The 16,294-nt window shown below is 41.4% G+C and overlaps 1 long non-coding RNA gene across 11 annotated transcripts in view; it reads right to left on the bottom strand.

Annotated features, from left to right (window-relative positions):
- The window catches only part of LOC109396128 (uncharacterized), a 75,772-nt gene that overhangs the window by 48,790 nt on the left and 10,688 nt on the right, over window positions 1-16,294 (bottom strand). For 8 of the 11 annotated variants that reach the window (XR_002126788.1, XR_002126785.1, XR_002126787.1 and 5 more), the window contains exons 3-6: window positions 7,146-7,313; window positions 3,436-3,594; window positions 2,302-2,461; window positions 1,493-1,659 (exon numbers count right to left, since the gene is read on the bottom strand). This is a non-coding gene — a long non-coding RNA (uncharacterized LOC109396128). The remainder of the gene's footprint in view (window positions 1-1,492; window positions 1,660-2,301; window positions 2,462-3,435; window positions 3,595-7,145; window positions 7,314-16,294) is intronic. The other 3 variants (XR_002126794.1, XR_002126786.1, XR_002126791.1) reach the window with 3 other exon arrangements.

Below are 16,294 nucleotides of genomic sequence, written 5' to 3'. Positions count from 1 at the left end.
GTAGAAGAAGGTAAGTATAAATATCGGCTACTCCTATGTGACCAGTTAAAGAAACAAGGACTATTACTGTCATAATTACTTTCACCTCCTTTTGCTGCAAATACACTTGTGTGTATACATATATGCATTAAGCAAATATCTTTGTTTTCTATCATCTCTTATTTCTTTATCATGGAACATGAGATGTACTGAATTGATATCATTGTATTTAAGTATTCTTACTTTGACATCATACTCTTCGTTGTAGAATATCAAGCAGAAGAGTTAACTTCACTACATGACCTTACCTCCTCTTCTGGGGAGAGGGTTAGTGTTTTTCGTTGAATGCAGGATAATTTTATATTTTTACACAGTTATGACATTGTGGTTGTCTTTATTTGAAGATTAAGTATGGTCAAAAGTGATGCATAGAGGTGTCATGGTGACAAAGAGTGGAACTTTTGATGGTTAGTTTTATGTGTCACCTTGATAGGGCTAAAGGAAGATCTGAAAGCTGGGAGAACATCATTTCTGGGTGTGTCTGAGGGTGTTTCTGAAAGGGATTGGCATTTGAGTCAGTGGACTGAGTAAAAAAATCCACCCTCACCAATGTGGTCAGGCATCATCCAATCAGAATAGAGAGCCTGAACAGGAGGGAAAAAAAGGCCACAGATGGGCAAATTCTCTCCCTTCTTGAGCTAGATGTCCATCTTTTCTTGACTGGGGACTTCAGCGTCCCCAGTTCTCAGGCTTTTGGTCACTGTGGCTCCCTGGTTCTCTGGTCACTGGTCTTGGGCTACATTATACCACCAGCTTTCCTGGTTCTCCAGCTTGGTGATGGCAGATGACAGGTCTTCTCAGTTTATATACTTTTGGCTCCTTACTTTTATATGGTATAGAGAAACTAAAAGTATTTGGGTCTGTTATAAACATATTCTTGCCACATGAAAAAAATTGCACCATAAAAAACATATACCTCTAGAGACTGTGAGATAATACAGTCATAAAATTTGCTAACCAGTTACAGAGTACTAGATATGACAATTTACAAGTGTTTGCTTCCTAGTTTTCTCTATAGAACAATGGTTAAAATTTAATAATCAATATGTTAAAATAAAACTATTAGAAACAATGATGAGGGAAAAACTATATACAAAGTATGAGAGGGAATTAGAATGTGTTTTGATTAGAAAAGTATGCATGAAATGTAGGACTTTTTTAGCAAAAAAAAAAAGGAGTAATTTTGTCCTTAAGTAAAATGAGAAAGAAAAAAAAATAGGACAAAATCTGAATGGATATAGAAAATTGTGATATTATATCTCAATTAAAATAAAATTTTAAAAAAACAGAAAAAAATTTTCTTCTAGCCCTGCAGTCAGGGAATGAACCCCACTGAAAACAAGGAGCCAGGAAGAACTTCCTCTCTAGCACATACCTTTTGCCAGAAATCTGGGACTCTAACCTAGCTTCAGAGAGCATACTCAGAATTATGAAAGTAAAAGTCAGTTCTTACCATGCTTCAGCGGACGCTTGTCCAGAGAACTGGATCAGAAGTTGGACTCACCAACAGATACCCAGACAAGCAGAAGAGCTGGAGTGGAGACGAAGGTGTCTCTCCAGGTGTCACGCCAGAGTGTCCAATGGTGGTTCCATCCAGGTCCAAGCCGCAGAGCCAGATAACTTAAAGATAAACAAAGCCCAACACTCACGACAGTGGTCAGGGCAGATTTTAGTTGGAAATATAATATTGTAACAGAGAAAACAGTCCAGTGTGAACTGAACTTGGATTTGCTCAGAGGTGAGGGGGAGAGTGAGGCAATGGGAAGGGGGGTGAGTGGAGGCTCCGTTTTGCAGAGTGAAAAATTACAACACGTGGGAAGGAAGGAGGGTGGGCCCACGTGTAACCCATGTGGTTTGCTAACTGGCCGTTAAGGGAATCAGGTTCCCACAGTCGCACAGAGACTGGGAGACTGGGGTCCTATTTTCAGGAGTTGGCTGGAACAGTAACTTCTTTTGACTGAGTTTTCCCAGGCATGCACCTTGGGGGGAGGGGAGGGTGCTAGGGTCGCCCCAGGGGTGCAGCTTGAGCTGAAAGCATCTGTTAGTGTTGCACCCCGTCCAACAGCTTATGAAGAAAGAGCATGCAGTGGGAAAGCTCTGTGCTGTGGGACGAGAGAGAACTTCACCAGATTTACATCATCGGGAAATCACAGCCTCTAAGAGAACTGGCGTACAGCGGGGTACTGGCGCCCCTGAGAAAAGCTCTGGGAAAAGCCCGCCCAGCGCCGGACCGCAGCTCCTGCGCGCCCCCTGCCGACCCACCCGGCGAGCTCCCGGCAGGTCCCTTTCATCTGCAGCTGCGCACCAGCCTCTCCGTAGCTTCCGCTTAAGGCTACACCTGGTCTCCCGCCTGTAGACGCCAGGTGGCGCTGTGAGCCAGCCGCTCTGAATCTTAGGATCACTGTATCCATCCAGTTTACACCTGCAAAATGAGGGGACAGGAGCTTGCACGCGGATGGGTGTGGGGGCTGGGGTGTAAGGGATAGACAGAGGGAGGCGAGCAGGAGCACTCAGGGTCCCTGACGGTCCGCGAGCCGAGAGCCCCCTCTATTCCCTCCTCCTTGCTCCTCCCACGCCCATAACCCCTCCCGGTAAGGCCCAGGGATCTTCCTGGTGGACACAGACCGTACTCATTTATTCTGGCGTCTTCCTCACAGGCAGACCTCACGGGCAGGGGTAACGTTTCAAGGACTAAGACCCGGACATTCAGAATCCCTCAACACCAAGCGCACCGCTCTGCGGGCCGCCCCTGCCTCACGTCCTGACTTCTGTCTCACCTGCCCGGTCCCACCACGGTCCGCCCTTCCTGCGCCTGACATCCTCGCGCCTGTTACTGTCCCCAGCGTTCCTGCTAATGCATCGGCCTCTTCTCGCGCCCTTACCTGTGGTCAGGACACACTTTCCCCTCTCCCCTCCCGCGTCCCCAGTTTGCCTCGCTCACTGCTCCTCACACCTGAGCACATTCTCAGACGTCTCCTCCAAGAGGCCGTCCCGGTGCGTCCGTCCGAGGTCTGACTCCTGTCATCTGGCTTCCCAGGCGCAACTCTCCACCCACGCTTGAGTTTTCTAAGTTTTCTGCAACCCTGCTGTACTGGAACCTCAGAGGATATGGAAACTTCGTGCCTGTTAATCCTCTGTGAGCTCCCTCCCGTGCAGTGGGCACGGGGTGATGGAAAAGACTCCTTTTCTTGAAGTTCAAAACCAAATAATGCTATTCCAATCTCTGGCACGCCTCACCTCTCCTCCTGTTACCTTCCCTGTAATCCCCCAATTTTTGCAAATAAGAACGGGATTTGAAGCTGTTCCCTCAGGAGGTCAGCACTAGGGGAGGAGGGCTGTGCCTCTGGCTGAGCCAGCTCCTTCACAAACCACAAGTAAATACAGTTTTCTTCTCACCTCCTTTGTATCCATTCTTTGATTTTGGTGGGGAGTCTCACCTTGCAGGATCCAAGTTAACTATGCATTCCCCGAGAATTCGCCAAGCTCAGTAATCAGTGCTCCTTTTATAAGCCATTTCATCAATTTCAACGTGCACATTTTCTTGCATTTTCCATCCTAGGGAGAAAAAGCTTCTTATAATGAATGGCATCTCAGGAAGCACATTGCCACTGCATATACACATGTAAACTTGGTCTGAGAGCCTTTCTTTGGCACTTTCAGGTGAGATCACCAGCATCAAGTTTTGCAGATCTGGTGGAAGTGACTTGGAGAGAAGTCTTGGGGATAAAGGAGTGTTACTTTATTAAGAAATGCCACAGCACCATCTCTGGTCATGACACACAGGGAGATATTACATGGAACATCTTGGACACTGGTGAGCCTGAGATTCAATCTGATTCTGAAGATTTGCATGCAAATGTGAAGATACTTATGAGAACCTAACTAATTTGTTTCATTTTTATGTATATAGGAGACATTTAAGTATAATGTGCAAAGGGCTCTTTCAATAAGTACAAAATAAGGATTATGAGCATTAAGTTATAATGCACTTGGGCCATTGTCTTTCACTAAGGTGCATCTTCAATAGATGATTCTTTGATCTGATGACATAGGCTATGTCCCAGTCATTTGCAATCAAAAGGATTTTATAAAAATTCTAACTTTGACATTCCTAATTGTATCAGAACTGCAAGGTTTTTTGTCTTCTTTTTGGATTTTATTTACTTAACCGAAACACTATTAATCAAAAGCCTAAAGCATGGTGTATAGGAATCTTTCAGTCAAGGTTTGCAGAAGGAATGAATCAGAAAATTGTTGGGAAATGAATTTTTAATAGATGGAAATTCTAAGGAGCTTCCACCTGAAATCCTAGAATACCTGTTATGAATTTTAGAATTTTTTTATGAAGGAGTGAAAGAAATGATTATTCTAGTAGTGCTTCAAATACCAGTAACCTATTTTTGTGCCACTAACTTGGTGAGGAAGATGAGGGTAAAACTTGAATTGACAGATAACTGAGTCTGAGTTACCACATCAGCTTTACCCACATTTAAAACGTTGTATCATATCTAATCATTAAAATATAGATATATTTGATACCAAAGCTGTCCCAGACTGTATTGTAGAAAATGGTGATAAAGCTGTGATCAAAATAGAAGTGTCTCTCAAAGATTATATAAATGCCTAACCACTATGCTGTACATCTGAAATAATACTGAGTGCCAACGATAATTAAATACACAGAGAGAGAGAGAGAGAGAGAGAGAGAGACAAAAAAATGTATACCTGTGTTAAGAAAATAATAAACTGTATTAAATCTGTAATGCTCAATATATACCAATAAGAAAAAATGAATACAAGTCATGTGTATACATTTTTTGGCACCCCTGGTATATGTTTAGTCAAATATATATTCATATAGTCTTGGGATGTAAAGTACAGCATAGGGAATATAGTCAATGGTATTGTAATAGCTATGTACGATGTCATAGGGGTAGTAGACTTGGTGGGGTTATCACTTTGTGAGAGGTGTAAATGTCTAATCATTATGTTGTTTTGTACACCTGAAACTAATAATTAAATTAAAAAAGAGAAGTGTCGCTATTCAAATGCACACATATTGTACACTATTTCTCAGGTACTTGTACGTCGTTGTGTAAATCCCCTTCTCTTGGTGTCCTTGGTCTCTCAGAGAAGGTGTCTATTTGGAGAGAAGTCAGGCTGTATGATTTTACTTGTATGTGGAATCTAAAAAAAGCAAAACTTGTAGAAACAGAGAGTAGAATGGAGATGCTGGTCAAAAGGTAGAGACTTGTAGTAAGAAGATGAATAATTTCTGAGTGGATAATGCACAGCATAACAACTACAATTAACAACATTGTATTATAACCTTCAAAGTTGTTAAGAAACAAGATCTTAAATGTTATCACCACAAAAAAATAAATGACAGTTATGTGACGTGATAGAGATGTTGGCTAACACTATTGTGGTGATAACATTGCAATTCACAAGTGTATCAACTCAACACCTTGTACACCTTAAACTTAAACAAGGTTATATTTCAATAAAAATTAGGATTCATTGTGAAAGCCCCCCCCAAAACTGATTTGGTCATAAGCTTACAAGAGATGCTCTCGTGCCATTGAACATCACAGTGAGATCAGGAACCAAGCTGCAGGCACACCTCCATGCCCTCGGCACCAAACAGGGCTCTCAGCAGACCTGCAGGAGTTTCCATAATTGCTTGTGCTTGCCCTGTTCCAATATAACTGAGGACACACCCAGAGTTCTGTGCGCCCCTTTCACCTGCCTAGCACATTCTTCCTCCAGGTGGACTGAGACATGGACTTTTAATAAGAACACCTTTTCTCCATTCAAGGTCATGGGCGGCAACATTGTGTTTGCTACCAGCATCTTGAGTGTGTGTCCTTGAAATGCCCAGGTCTCCTATTTTTCTTAGAGGGTTCTGGCCTCCCAGGCAGCACCATATGGGACATGCTCCTCCAAATTTAGAGTCCACCAAAGGACATTCTTGCCTATGGTTTAGTGCCAGCCCAGACAGAACCTATTACAATGTGTGGACTGACACTCAGGTCACAGCCAAAGTCAGAGTCAACGTAAGACCTCAGTGTGTGCCCACAGAGCGCATTGCTATAAGATAGGAGGGTCATACAGGGAACAAAGGAGAAGGTAAGACAGAGAAAGGACTTTTAAAGGGCCAGTCACCGTGCTACGTTTTTTGGGATGGCAATGCTTAAAGTTAACGCTTAAAAGCAAATGTAATGGTCTCTGCTTATGTCACTTCATAGCTCAGTCCTGCCATGTAGGGCACAGAGCCAAACAAGAGGTGGGCTCATTTAGTCTCAGTTTGTTTATCTGTAACATGTGGAAATGAATGCAGCATTGGGATTTTTTGAGGATAAAAACAAATGCCTATGAGGTATAACTCAAATCACTGCTAATACTCACTAAATTCATTTTAGGTGTCCGACTTTGTTCAAAGCCGTTCTCATAAACTATCAGGGCACAGCAGCTGTGTGCCATGGTTTAGTTTAAATATCAAGTGGGTCTTTGGGCAGCCGGTTAGCTCAGGTGGTTAGAGCGCAGGCTCATAACACCAAGGTTGTTGGTTCGATTCCCACATGGGCCAAGGAGCTGCACCCTCCACAACTAGATTGAAACAACCACTTGACTTGGAGCCAATGGGTCCTGGAAAAACACATTGTTCCCCAATAAAAATATATACATATATCAAGTGGTCTCTACTGAAGAAAATATTGGGTTGTCGGAAAAGTCATGATGCATTTTTGCAATGAAAAACAGAAAAAAATATGTCATGGCTTTTCTGACAACCCAATAGTAAACCCATATGTGGAAGCAATTTGGTTGGCAGGAGTGACAAGTGCCCCACATGACTGCCATCCCCCACAGGCATTTGATAGGAATCCCCATTTCCTTCTTCAAGGCATCCTCCAGAATTGGAGGAAGAGGAGAAAAGCTACCCAAGGAGGATGCAAAAATGGACATCAGATGCATGCTGGGTCGGTGAGGACATTCTTAAGCTTCCCAAGGGGCCTGGCCTGCTCACCTTGAGATTTTGTCATGCATAAAAATAATAAACTCATTACTTCTGTATGCAACCACAGTAAGATATTATTGTTTCATACCTTGCTACTTACAACATGCTCATGCGACACCTGTACAGCCGTCTGAAAGCAAGAATGCACCGGAAGTGGCGTCAAAGCCCTTCCCCACCATTCTCCCCTTTCCTCAGCTTCTGCTTTGTCCTCTGGTTGCCTGTTCCCCAATGGTTCAGGTGGGGAGCTGACCCAATGCTGCAGAGGTAATAAAAACAGACATTAGTGAAATAGCTAATGAAAGCAACATGGTTAAATTATTTAAAAAATATATATGAGGTGATGTTTTATAAATATGAAACTGATTCTCAGTCTATCTAGAAAAATGAGTCCAAGATAATCATGCCATTTTGTGACATTGAGATTTTAAAAGCAATTGGGCAGGATCTAGCAAAATTGTTAAGTAACAGCTTGTGGCCCTATGAATCTCTCTAACAAAATGCATATGTGGGGCTAGCCAAGTGGCGCATTGGTTAAGAACTGGCTTGGGACACCAGAGGGCCCCGGTTCAGATCCCACATGAGGGCCAGTGACACTGTCCTCTGCAGCTAAGATGGTGAACAACAGCTTGACCTGGAGTTAGGCTGCCGTGAGTCGCCGACGGTGGTGTAGGCTGCAGCCCCTGCTGCAGTGGGCTGCCATAAGCTACTGTGAGCAGCTGGCAGCCCGTGTGAGCTACCAAGAGCCGCTGTGAGCGGCCGTCCAGAAGCCAGCGACCAATCTGCCTCACCCGGGAAGAGCGCAATGATGGTGCCAACTTGGGCCAGTGAAGCAACGTCCTCCACAACTAGACTGAAGAACAAAAGGGACAGCGACTTGTCTGTTCCCCTTCCCCAATTCCCCAACGCTCTTCCGCTCCCCCAATTCCCTAATAAAATCTTTAAAAAAAAAGCATATGTGGGTTTAGTTATATGTTTAGGGATGTTTATTCCAACACTGTTGTAGCAAAGAACAACAATAATAAAATGAACAAAAGGTAAATATTGAAATATCAAGAAAAAACAGTAAACTGGAAAGTCACAGTGGCCTAGAGATACAAGGAAATACCATGGAAAGTTTTAGGAGAGCAAAATTTAAAAGAATCCCAAAGCTGTGCACAACGAATGATCAGGGGCTACAGAAGCTCATGGGCTATGTACCCAGCACGGTGGTCAGGAATGTGGTCTCTGCAGAGGAAGTGTGGGGTTGGCGTCATGAGCTCAGCATCTCTTCTCTCAGTGATTTTGGAACCAATCCCTCCTTATCTGTCTGTACACGTAGCATATTATGCAATGCATACGTTTTCCATGAGCATTAATTAAACTATGACAGACATTTATAATCAGTACCTGGGATATGCAGCATTCTTTATAAACACTAGCAGTCATTAATACTGTTGAAATTGTCTAGGGTATACCTGTCAATGGATGAATAAAGAAGATATGATATATATGTATATCATTTTTCATTCATCCATTGACAGAGGTACACTAGACAATTGCAACAATATTAATGACTGCTAATATTGTGTGTATATATATATCAGTGTATATATATATACACAGATATAGTATATATATGTGTGTATGTATATTATTATTATTATTATATTATAATAATAATTATTATTATTCAGCCATGAGAAAGAAGAAAATCCTGCCTCTTGAGACAATGTGGATAAAACTTGATGGCATTATGCTAAGTGAAATAAGTCAGACAGAGAAAGGCAAACACTACATAATATCACTTATATACAGAATCTGAAAAGACCAAACTCAAAGAAACGAGTAGAATAGAAGTCACAGAGACTGGGGGTTGGGGGAAATGGGGAGATAGATGTTGGTCAAAGGGTAGAAACTTCTCGTTATGAGATACATGAACTCTGGGATCTAATGTACAGCATGGTGATTACAGTTAATGACACTGTGTTATATACTTGAAAGTTGCCAAGTAAGTAGGTGTTAAATGTTCTTAGCCCAAAAAGAAACGGTAATTATGTGACATAATTGCGGTATTAGCTAACACTAAGGTGCTAATCATTTTGAAATATGTAATCGTATTAAATCAACACAGTGTCCACCTTAAACTGACATAGGGTTATATGTCAATTATATATCAATGAAGCTGGAAATTTTAAAATCATTAAAAAAACATGCTTGCTAAAATATTACAAGTAAGCAACCATATAAACTTTAAGTGGTAATTTTTCTTTCCTTTTAGTCAAATTTTATGTAATATGTTTCCTTCAAAATAACTTCTTTAATTTTTCAATTATAGTTGACACTCAATATTATTAGTCTCAGGTGTACAGCATGGTAGTTAGACATTTATATATTCAAAATAAGTTCTGGTTAAAACCTCAATCTAGTATGGCTGAATTTTTTTTTTAAAAAGACCTTTTTTTTTGCAAAAGAAAAAGAAATGATGGTCCTGGAAAAAACAAACTTCTGTATTTAATATTGGACCATTCATTCCATAGAAGAACATAAAAATTCAAATTCAATCAACACCAACAATTGCAGAGACAAATATGCCAAGGATATGAAGAGGCAGCTAGAGTATGAATGTGAAGGAACATTCCTGGTCTAACTCTGAGTACTTCCCAGGGATGCTTACGTGGCAGAGTAGGGTGTCCACCGAAAACCCTTGGCCAATGGTGGAAGGACGTCTTGGCGTTGCTCCTTAACCTCCTTTGCTTGCCCAGACTCTGTCCTTGAAGGGCAGATTCATTTCAGCACGTTTTCAGTCCCTAGGCTTGACAATTCCATCCACAACATTCCTAAGACCGATACCCCCATAAAGTTGATGAATATGTTAATAAACTCAGAACTCATGAATGTGACATATGATGATTTCACAACCTAGTTGTGCTTTATATAATAGTTAATATGTCCACAGAGCTTCAGACGTTTTCATGCTGAGGCTCATACTTTTCAGTATTTCTGTCTCACTCTACTAGACACGTGTCTTAGTAGGTGTGCGATACAATAACAGCATACACAGACTGAGTGGCTTAAACAACAGATTTTTCTCATGGTGTTGGAGGCTAGTAAGTCCAAGATCAAGGTGTCGGCTGACTCAGTTACTGGTGAGAACCCTCACCCTGCGTTATAGACAGCTTCCTTCTTCCTGTGCTTTCGTGGGGCCTTTCCTCATTGGGTGCACTTGAAGATACATGGTTTTATTGGGACATGACCCCATTATAAATCAAGCTTCTTCTAAGCACACTAATCCCATTATGGGGACCCACCCTCATGACCTCATGTAAACCTAAGCATCTCCAAAAGGTCTCACCTCCAAGACCATCACATTGGGGGTTAGGGCTTCGATATGTGAGTCGGGGATACACATTCAGTCCATAACAATATACTTTACTGTTCCTTTTTTTTTCTTTTAAGATTTTTTTAATTGGGGAGTTGGGGGAGGGGAACAACATTGGGGAATCGGGGAAGGGGAACAGACAAGTTGCTGTCCTTCTGTTCTTCAGTCTAGTTGTGGAGGATGTCGCTTCACAGGCTCAGGTAGGTATTATCATTGCGCTCTTCTCAGGTGAGGCAGTCACTCGCGAGCCATTAGGCAGTGGCTCATGGCAGCTGTGAGCTGCCATGAAAAGCTCACACCAGCTGCTCACCAGCCCCACTTCAGCCTACGCCAATGCTGGTGACTCCCGGCAGCTCAGCTCCAGGTCAAGCTGTTCACCATCTTAGCTGTAGAGAGCACAGCGTCACAGGCCCTCATGTGGGATCTGAACCGGGGCCCAGCTGCTCAGAGCTGGCGTCCCAAGCCAACTCTTAACCAACGTGCCACTCAGCCAGCCCATTACTGTTCCTTTTTATATATCTTTTTATGTCAATGAAAATCATTTCTCTGTCAGAATTCCCACTTTATTGCCATATGTGAGGCAGCAGGAAATGTTTCTACTTGGACACCAGTGTGTCTTCCACACTGAGCAGAGCAGGTACCATGTGTGTGGCTCAATATTTCAGTTTGCAAAAGGGAAGGAAATGCTGCACCCCTTTCCTTATTGACATTAGCCACACAAGTATACAAAACGTTATTTGGTCTTCTAGTAGATTGAAATTCTCTAGTGGCAACCTGCTGTATAGAGATAAAAGTGACACATCACTTTTTATAGTCCTGCCTACTGATTTATCCTCACTTCTTTTCTCATTCTCCTCACAAATCTGTGAATATGGCATGATTTCTGTAATTCACCAACATAGGTGATACCTTCTCACCTTAGGTATATGTGCCTTGTGGGTGATCAAGATATTTTAATGAAATCCCAATTCCTTTGCCTATGAACATACAGAATTAAATGTTTAGCAATACCTAGTTTTATGATGAACAAAATAGTACAGTGTTCTCTCTGTGTGTAGCTTTTTCTTTTCTTAGCCCACTCATCACTCTTGATAGAAAAATACTAGGCCAGGGAAAAATCAACAACTAGTATTTATGGAGCCTGTTGTTTGCTCCATATTTTTGGTTAATTTTTAGAGATTTTCTCGGACTGCTAGTTTTCAGATTTAACATAAATAGGAAATTAGGGGCGGCCGGTTAGCTCAGCTGGTTAGTGCAGTGCTCATAACACCAAGGTTGCCAGTTCGATTCCCACATGGGCCAAGGAGCTGTGCCCTCCACAACTAGATTGAAGACAACTACTTGAGTTGGAGCTGATGGGTCCTGGAAAAACACACTGTTCCCCAATAAAATTTCTTAAAAAAAAAAAGAAATTAAACACTGTCTTACCGACTGCTTTTTTCCTGCTGACCATCTGCACTGATGATGTAACATTTTAGGGCTCAGAAATTTGTGAAGTGCAGAGGTCAATGGCATTTTGTTTTGTTTGAACATGAGGATAAAACAATGACTAAGTATGACTTGGCCACAAATTAGTGCAATATTCTGAATCCATGAGAAAGTTACACACCAGGTGAATACTAGGAAATCCAGCTCTTCTTCATGGGCAAGGGCTCACGGCTGCAGGTGTGAAGACCTCGTGTCCACTTCCTGATCTCTATACCATGTTTGGGGAACATGCATTGCACCAGGACAAAACTCTTAAGCACACAACAAGCAACAGACCCAAAGCCCTCCTCTCCCCCATAACTCTTTGGGCATTGGGTACATGGAGTTGTGTTCTGAATATACAGAGGGTGCCAAAAAAATGTATACACATTTTAAGAAAGGAAAAAACTGTATTAAAATTGGAATCCAATGAATGACGCTAGCATTCATTTTATTAATGCCATCTTTTGAGAGAACATCATACTATACATGGCTACCATAATTCAATTCAACTTGGAAATGTAATACATAGATAACATCTCTTACAATGTGTACAATTTTTTGGCACCCCTAGTATGTTTGCTTCTGGGTCAGTGTGTGAGGAAGAGAGAGTGAGACAGGAGGGCAGCTCTGTGATCCACGGTAGACCCATCATACTCATGGGTCTGAGAAAAATGGACAGATTTAAGGAGTTATCCATTAACATGAAGAGGGTAGTGTCTGCATGTAGAGAGATAGGTTTCAGGGTTCTGACAATATCTATTAAGGCCATTATGAACTTCAACCAGTTATTCTAACAAGTATATACTTAATGTCCTCACCCATTTAATGGGTGAAATGATAGTACATCATGCAAAATTTCTGTGATTGAAAAATCCTGGTAAGTAGAGTTCTGACACAAACCATGCCATCAGAGTTCTATGTATAATCATTGTTCCTACCATTATTATGGTCATATGTCTATTCACATAAACACATACACTCACTCATAAATATACCCAGAGACCCAGAGGTGAGCACTGTGGTGAGAAACCCTCTAGTTCTAGTCTGAGGATTAAAAAATGGAACCTCTACGCTCAGAGAGTGCAGAATTTCCCTCTCCTTCCCCCTTTCCTTTCCCCCAACCTGTGTCTTTAGATCACACCTCATATGTTCAGGAAGTTCTGAATTTTAAACTTAGCTCCATGAAAACTTACTTTCAAGTGCAAAGGGTCCATTTTGCAGTTGGTATAAATACTTCCATTATATTTATTTCAAAAGTTTGCTGGATCAAACCACAAGTATTAAAATTATATTAAATAAACCCATGTCATGTAAAATTCGTGGAAATTTAAAATACAACATGAGACTCAGCCAAGTCCTCTGCCCATCTTATTACCCACTAGGTGCGCTGCAGCGGAAAATTACAGACATACTATAATAGGAAACATTTACTAAAACCTGTATTTCATATTAAAAGTGGCATTCTTATTCAAATAATAAAAGAAGTGATATTCAACATCATTATAATTGATGAGGATTTAAAACTTTACTAAGAATACAAATAGCTTAAATCAGAATTGAAAATCATAAATACTAAAATGAAGACCTTGGGTTTCACATGATGTTTTATGAGTATAAATATGAATCTGTGAACATGAATTGAATATATTTTTGGCCAAAATTTAAAAGGTGGGACAAGCACCTTCATGTTTCCTTTTCCAGGTATGATGGGATAAGCACATTACACCCTGCCTGTCCCACTGAACTTAATGGAGCTAAGAAAGTTTGAAGACACTGAAAGTAAATAGTAACAGCGGACTGAGGAAGAACACTGGATTGTGAAGTATTACACTACTGATTAATTGGTGGTGAGTTTTTGTTTCTTTTCTTTCCCTTGTGTGTCTCCTATCCTGAATTTAACACATCCAGAGACCCAGAGGTGAGCACGGTTGTGAGAAGCCCTCTGGTTTTAGTCTGAGGATTAAAAAATGGAACCTCTACACTCAGAGAGTGCAGAATTTCCCTCTCCTTCCCCCTTTTCTTTCCCCCTAACCACTCCTTCCTGAATCTGGAGGTCACCCTGTTGTCATGGTGAAAGTGGCAGCTACGGGAACTCACAAGAAGGAAATCTAAGAGTAGGTGGACTTTCTTCTCCACTGTGGGGATTTGCAATTCTAAGGCAGTGGGGCCGCCCCCATCATTTTTATTTTTTCTTTCTCTCCTCTGACCACTTCAGCCCAGATGGTCACAATCATGGTCAGTGGACTGAAAGGTGGATCTGATGGGAAGCAGAAAGTCCTGGGAGGTTGTAGAATGGGGGGAACAGACAACAGGACCCCTTGAAGTATTCGGTTGTCGGAAAAGTCATGACGTATTTTTTCATTGCAAAAATGCGCCATGACTTTTCCGAAAACTCAATAGTTATGAATACACAGGATGCCTGCCCCACTCTAACTGCCCAAGTGTGGATCTCATCCTAATTAGCATACCAAAGACAGAACCCCCCCCCAGGCTCCACACTGAAACCCCAGTGGTGGAAATGCCAGATAGTAAATATTTTTGGCTTTATGGGCCATGTTGCCTCTCTCAAAACTACTGAACTTCACCACTGCAGCCATAGACAATTAAATGATTGTGCATGGCTTTCCCAATCAAATTTTATTTACAAAACAGGTTTTGGGCAGGTTGCATCCCTCAGGTCATAAATCCACAGAAATATGTGATAGTGTTCATCCCAGCACAAGGGTGAATAATGTGGTCTCTGCATCATTGCTTTAAAATTGTAAATACATTTTACCTTTTTTTCCTCTTCTATACAGTGGTTAAATTCATAGAACAAATTCCACATATATCTTCTGAGTTTTAACTTCAGAATAATGCCTGGCACAAAATAACCTCTGAATAAGTACTATCTTAAACTAATATTATCCTTATATATTATGCAAAATATATTTAAACATAAACAAAAAACCAAATGTAGTGATATACATTAATGTATTTTATAAACATATGTTTAAAAAAGGACACCAAACTCTTACTGGTGGGTCGTGCACTAAAATGATCAATTTCTGGAATCATGATAGAATTCCCTTGATAGCAAAATGAAATAAAATACAATGTCTTTTTCCTTTTCCATTTTCTTTCTTTCTTTTTTGCCAACAAAATTCCTTTTGCTTGACCAAACTTCAGTCAGGCTCCTAAACCTTCCCCTAGTCCCATTTGTGCACTTCCTTATAAAATCTTTTTTTAGCAAAAAACCTGCTACATCACTGTAGCCAGAATACCCCCCTGGATAGTTGATCATCCTCAATATCTAACCAGGTTCCTCATCCTCCACCTGCCCCAAGTTTGTGTCTGAGAAGCCCAGCTTGTCTTCAGCAAGAATCTTGTTGATTTAGCCAGAATCCCTCTTACTCCCGTTTCCACTTAGTAATGCTCTGTCTGCTGACCCCCACCCCTCATCCGCTGCTATAAATTCTCATTTTCCCATGCTGTATTTGGAATTAAGCCTAACCTCTCTCTGTCACTGTAAAATCCTTACAGTGGTCCCTATACTTATTACAATGGTCCTGAATGAAGTCTGACTTACCATCTTTAACAAGTATCATTGACTTTTCTTATCTTTAACATTACCATCAGCATATATTTCTATTTTAAAAAATAGGATGGTAAAAAAAAAGTAAGTATACAAGGTCATAGGACAATAGAAACAACTACTAAAGCATAGTAGACCATAGTGTGTTTATGTGGGGATTCACTCCCTTTTCCTTACCTTCTCTTAATATTGCTTAAACATTTCCTCACAAAGCACAAAACACAGGCAAAATCAAAATAATTAACAACTATAAGAAATTATACATGACTTTTGAGTTCGTATAAAGTACAGTGTTATTTACCATGAGCAAGGAGCTGATTAAGCTGCAGGGTCAGAAACTACCTTCCTTGGTCAAATCATACATGTGTAAATCAAGCTTTGCTGGAATACAGCCATGCCCATTCATTTTTATACAGCTCATGGCAGCTTCCATGGTGTAACTGCAGAGGTGAACAATTGTCGCAGACCGTAAGGCCCTGCAAGCTTCAAATATTTACTCTCTGGCCTTTTACAGAAAAGGCCAGAACTGGAAGAATAACATAGGTGAACCAGAGGCAGTACAAATTAGAAAAATAATTTGGAGACTGAATGATCAGCTCTAAAGTGACAGCTAGGGTAAGGGAGTAAGATACATCAGGATGGGGCCGGCCGAGTGGCGCGATGGTTAAGAACTGGCTTGGGATGCCAGAAGGCCCCGGTTCGGATCCCACATATGAGGGCCAGTGACACTGCCCTCCACAGCTAAGACGCTGAACAACAGCTCAACCTGGAGCTGGGCTGCCATGAGTCGCCGGCGACGGCGTAGGCTGCAGCCCCTGTGGCAGTGGGTTGCCAT

Source organism: Hipposideros armiger, unplaced genomic scaffold (assembly GCF_001890085.2).
Source record: "Hipposideros armiger isolate ML-2016 unplaced genomic scaffold, ASM189008v1 scaffold_504, whole genome shotgun sequence".
In the NCBI taxonomy this organism is placed as follows: Eukaryota; Metazoa; Chordata; class Mammalia; order Chiroptera; family Hipposideridae; genus Hipposideros; species Hipposideros armiger.
The sequence above is the reverse complement of the archived record's forward strand: the minus strand, read 5'-3'. Positions and strand labels throughout refer to the sequence as shown.